This window comes from Carcharodon carcharias, chromosome 5 (assembly GCF_017639515.1).
Source record: "Carcharodon carcharias isolate sCarCar2 chromosome 5, sCarCar2.pri, whole genome shotgun sequence".
Taxonomy (NCBI): Eukaryota; Metazoa; Chordata; class Chondrichthyes; order Lamniformes; family Lamnidae; genus Carcharodon; species Carcharodon carcharias.
This window is the reverse complement of record NC_054471.1, coordinates 156,338,005-156,343,606: the sequence shown is the minus strand read 5'-3', so window position 1 is coordinate 156,343,606 and position 5,602 is coordinate 156,338,005. Positions and strand designations below refer to the sequence as shown.

Genomic DNA, 5,602 nt, shown 5'->3' with positions numbered 1-5,602 from the left:
AAGCAGATATAGTCTAATTTTACCACCATCCCAAAACACTGCTTTTGGGTGCAAAGAAACAACCAATGAATGAAGTTATATTTGTAGCATATGCACATTTATTTACTCCAAAGACAGAGAGACAGTTTCCTGATATTATTTTACGAGTTATTTTTTGAAGGCTCATAGACACATTTGAAAATGATCCCGTGGTGGCAAAGCTGGGTTAACCAGTGAAAACTTTGTGGTGGGTGGAGGAACCACACACTCTCATTCCTGTGCAATGATGCTAGCATTGTTTTTCAGAAACGTTGAATGACGAAAATAGTAAGGCAAGTTTGCCTGTTATTTATTAGGTTGCATTAAGTCTATTTGAAATTTCTATGCTAACCTCTAAGGAAATATTTCCGTCTTCTTCCCTTATAAACTATTCTTGACCCCATAGCATGACGCCATTTTCTGAAAGACAAAGACAGAAATGATTCAAAGAGATACTGACTTCAAATGCTATTAGTGGGTAAGTAAAACTGCTGTAAAGATAACCGCAGAATGTAATTTAGACACCAAACTTAAGCAGCCAAGATTCCAGAGATGAATTTTAATGAATCACTTATTTACATGTGCAATTATTTACTTGGGAAGTTTAAACTTCCAATGGACAGAGTTATGATGCCTGGGCCACCCTGTCCCCTCCCCTCGCTGCTCCCGCCCTGAGAACATCTGCAGCAAAGATCTTAGTTTCAGAGAATTGGGGCTGTACTTTATGCACTCCTGCCTGGCGTGCTTTGGGCAGGGGGGCGCCATGTAAAATAGGGTAGGTGCCCACCCCACCACCTTCCCACCAATCCCCAAGCTCACCCCCCTAGTTGGACAGGAGCCAAAATCAGCATAATAAGTAATCAATGGACAATTAGGCTTGTTACCAACCCAATTGACTTGATAATATGCTACCCATGGCGACCGAAAGTTGTGGCCGCTCCGGGGTTTCCTAGGTTGCCGGAGCAGGAGCTCTTCCTTTTCGACTCTGACATCTTGAAGCCACAACATGCCTCCTAAAGATGACAAGAAGAAGAAATATGGGGGGCAAAGCGAGCAAAAAGGATAAAGATCCAATAAACAAGACTGGAGGCAAGGCCAAGAAGAAGAAGTGGTCAAAAAGAAAGATGAGGGACAAGCTGAACAACTTGATCCTGTTTGACAAAGCCACATATGACAAACTGTTGAAAGAGTTACCAAACTACAAACCCATCACGCCTGCTGTCACCTCTGAAAGACTAAGATCAGAGGGTCTCTGGCCAGGGTTGCCCAGCAGGAGCTGCTTGTGAAAGGTATGATCAAGCTGGTGTGTAAACACAGGGCACAGGTAATTAACACACAAAATACCAAGGGAGGGGATGCACCTGCTGCTACAGATGAAGTGTAAACAGGTGCTGGAATGGATCCCAAGTAAGGATATTTAGATATAAGTACAAAATAAAAATAAAACTGTATGGTGTGGCCAGTCGGGTGGGAAGTCCAATTTTTTTAACAAAGCTCTTCACAGGGTAAGAAGGAGGAGTTCGACCTTCATGAAGGGACCCTTTCCTGAATGGGGAGGGGTTGCGGCCACCCTTAAGATGAATCCCTGCTTCCTTCCTACCTTCCTGCAGACTTTAACCTCCCTCCTACCACCCCCAGCTCCCCTGCCCCTCTCCCTGACCTTCCCAAACCCTCCCTATCTCCCTGCTTAGCAATAACCTGCTCACTGATGCCCGACTTGAGTTCCACCAGTGTCACTCAGTTCCTGATCTCATCACAGCCTTGCTTCAAACATGGACAAAATTGTTGAACTCAATACGTGAGGTGAGAGTGACTGCTGTTGACATTGAAACAGCATTTGACTGAATGTGGCATCGAGAAACCCTAGCAAAACTGGAATCAATGGGAATCGGGGGAAAACTCTCTGCTGGTCAGAGTCATACTTAGCACAAAGTTGTGGTTGTTGGATATCAATCATCTCAGTTCCAGGACATCATTGCAGGAGTTCCTCAGGGTAGTGCCCTAGGCCCAACCATCTCCAGTTACTTCATCAAAAACCTTCCTTCCATCATAAGGTCAGAAGTGGATATGTTCGCTGAGGATTGCACAATGTTCAGCACCATTTGCGACTCCTCAGATACTGAAGCAATCCATGTCCAAATGCAGCAAAACCTGGACAATACCCAGGCTCGAGCTGACAAGTTGCAAGTAATATTCGTGGCACACACATGCCAGGCAATGACTATCTCCAGCAAGATAGAATCTAACCATCGTCCCTTGACATTCAATGGCATTACCATTGCTGAATTCCCCACTGTCAACATCCTGGAAGTTACCATTGACCAGATGCTGAACTAGATTAGCATTATAAATACTATGGCTACAAGAACAGGTCAGAGGCTAGGAATTCTGCGGTGAGTAACTCACTTCCTGACTCCCCAAAGCCTGTCCACCATCTACAAGGCATAGGTCAGGAGTGTGATGGAATACTCCCCACTTGCCTGGATGAGTGCAGTTCCAATAACTCTCAAGAAACTTGACAACAGCAGGACAAAGCAGCCTACATGATTACCCCATCCACCAACTTAAACATTCATTCCCTCCATCATTGATGCACAGTGGCAACAGAGTGTACCATTTACATGATGCACTGCAGGAACTCACCAAGGCTCCTTCGACAGCACCATCCAAACCCATGACTGCTACCATTTAGAAGGACAAGGGCAGTGGATGCATAGGAACACCACCACATGGAAGTTCCCCTCCAAGTCACTCACCATCCTGACTTGGAAATATATCGTCATTCCTTCACTGTCACTGGATCAAAATTCAGGAACTCCCTCCCTAACAGCACTCTTGTGTGCACTTACACTACATGGACTGCAGCGGTTCAAGAAGGCAGCTCACCATCATCTTCTCAAGGGCAATTAGGCATGGGCAATAAATGAGGGCCCAGCCAGCGACATCCACATCCCATGAATGAATAAAATAAAACCCTGGACTGACCTGCCCCAGAAATACATGGATCTCCCTGCAGCCGCTATTGATACGCTCTTGGTGCTGCCGGAACTGGTGGAGCTGCCGGCCAATCTGATTGGTGGGTCTTCCTCCTCAATGAGGGACAGATGTACCACTTGACTCTTGTTTAGCCACGCGATAGAGCTTTATAGCTGCAGGATGGGGTGGCATGGAGCGTGTTGGCTCCACACCGGCTTTGCTTCCAGAGGGGTGAGCCATACAGGCTCCTCATATTATTCAGCCTTTGGACTTGCCCTCGTCTTACCCAGATATTTCCCCCATCCTTCTCCTACCAATAATCTCAGGCATAGGGCGGCGATTAACAGTGAGAGCTCTATTGGGAAGGCTTAGAAAACACCACACCCCCTGTGCCCCTGACAATGTTCATCTCCCCTCATCCCCTCCCAACAATGCTCACCACACTGCCCCCCACCGCACCGCCACCCCCCCCCCCCCCCCCCCCCCCCCCACCGACACTGCTCCCTCCCCCTCGGACCTCCAACAATGCTAACTCCTACCCCTCAGGCTCTTTCTGAAAATGCCCAACCCCGCTCCCCTTAGGCTTTACCCTCTGTTTCATGGCTCAGAGGCCCTGAAACTTCAACCTGAAAAAGGAGAATCCTAAACCTGATTCAGTGAACTGGCAGAAACAGAACTTTGTCCAAATGCTGCTTGTTCAGAATTTTAGCTCTGCAACCATGATCTTTATTGTATTGTGAGAACATTCCCACACATGTATTTAATTAGCTGTACTGCTTTCTTAAAACTGTCCAAATTCAGTTCTAGTAACAGTAAACATCCAACCATTTAAACGTCAGGAACAGGAATGGACATCTTTAAAGGATTATCATAAAATTTTGTAAATTATCAAAAAAATGCATCTTTTTGTATCTCTATTTATACTGCCACACAATCTAATTGTGTAAAAAATTAACAAATTTCATCTGAGAAAATGGGAAAAACTGTGAGAGAGAAAATGATTTACAGGTATAGAAAGGCTGAAAACTACAGTAAGGTGAAAGAGATTGAGGGTTCACAGAGTGGAATGACAGAAAAGCACAGACTGTACTTTCCATCTTTTTGTGTTTGTATCTGTGCCCAGGTCTGTTCAGACATGAGAAGTCAATTAAAGCAAGAAGTAACACAACTAAATGTGGAAAAGGAAAGATAAAACTGGAATGATAGGTAAGAGAACCCTAGGGCGAAATTTTACGCCGGTGGGGTTTTACGGCCCCACCAAAGTCAATGAGATTTTGAACGGCTCGCTGCTTTTTACGGCCCCACCCCTGCCGCGACGGGGCCGTAAAACTCCGGCTCCTATAGCCTTTGAAATTGACAGCACAGTGGGGACTATTCTTGGCCCTTGTGTCTGTCCATTTTTTGCTGGAGTCAAGAGTACTCCCAGTATCAGCTATTTAACAAGTGGCTATTTGGTGGTCGTGACTTTCTGGTAACATTTTCAAAATGATCATTTCATACATGATTTGACAGTCGAATTTATTGATAATTGGAATACCAGTGCACTATTAGCCAACTTACACCCGGCCCGAGCTGGAAGGGCTCTTTTTAAATACGCAGATTGGGCCTGGTAACATCATCACCCGGACTTATCAGCGCTCGGCCAGCTTCAAGGCTCACATATGCTCTATAACTTTTAAAGTCAGAGCCTAAGTCTGACAAATTTGTTGTGAGAAAGCTTATTAACATCCTTTAAGAGATTCTTAAATATCCATCAAGGAAGTCTTTTTAATCAGCCATGGAACTTCCTGTATCCCTTAGATCTACTACTCAGGGCAAATTATTACCTGAGAAAACCTGATCATGTGTGTTATCATTGGGCAACTAGAGACAGCAGGAAGCTATTATAGGAGTGGACTATGGATGAGGCACTGAAGCTCCATAAGTAATTAGATTGCAGATCATCTATCCATGGATCATTGACTGAATAAGAGTGATTGAATATCATTTGCCACCACAAATTTAAGGCGAACACAGTGAATGCATGTGTGTGTGTGTATATATTTTCAAATACCCATCAAAGAACAAGTAGAGACTTATCAGGCTAGGATCTACATGATGTTGTAGGAATCAACTTGCTGTTTATGTCTGGGTTTGACCAGATCAACCTCCCTTCCTAGCCCATTAAAGTTAGCCACGGATTTATTGTATTATTAATACCAGTCTGTCTGCTGAAGAAGTCTGTTCTCCAATGTGGAGTGGCAGCAATACATTTTTATACGCATTATTATAAATGACAGGCAGGATTATTACACATAGATTGAAAGCGTTTAAAAATATGAGTAAGCAAGATATAGAACTAGCTAAGATAATAGAAAATGTCCTTTCTAAACTACTTTCACATAATTTCTGCTGATTCCTGCTGCTTTTCCTTTGAACCTTTGATGCAGTCATGAAATTGGTACATTGCCCACAGCTCTAATAATTGTATAAAGCACATGTTTGTCATATGAATCATGCTTTCTCATAATCAGTTAATAGTTGACTGAGGGATTTCTACAACAACCAAAAAGGTGCTTTCTGCCTGTAGATCAGGGATGACTATGTTCCTGAATAGAATATTTTTCTT

General features: G+C 44.0%; 1 pseudogene; it reads left to right on the top strand.

The window, feature by feature from the left end:
• The first annotated feature begins 1,024 nt into the window (after positions 1 to 1,024).
• Positions 1,025 to 1,402, top strand: LOC121278373 (annotated as a pseudogene).
• Positions 1,403 to 5,602: the final 4,200 nt, after the last annotated feature.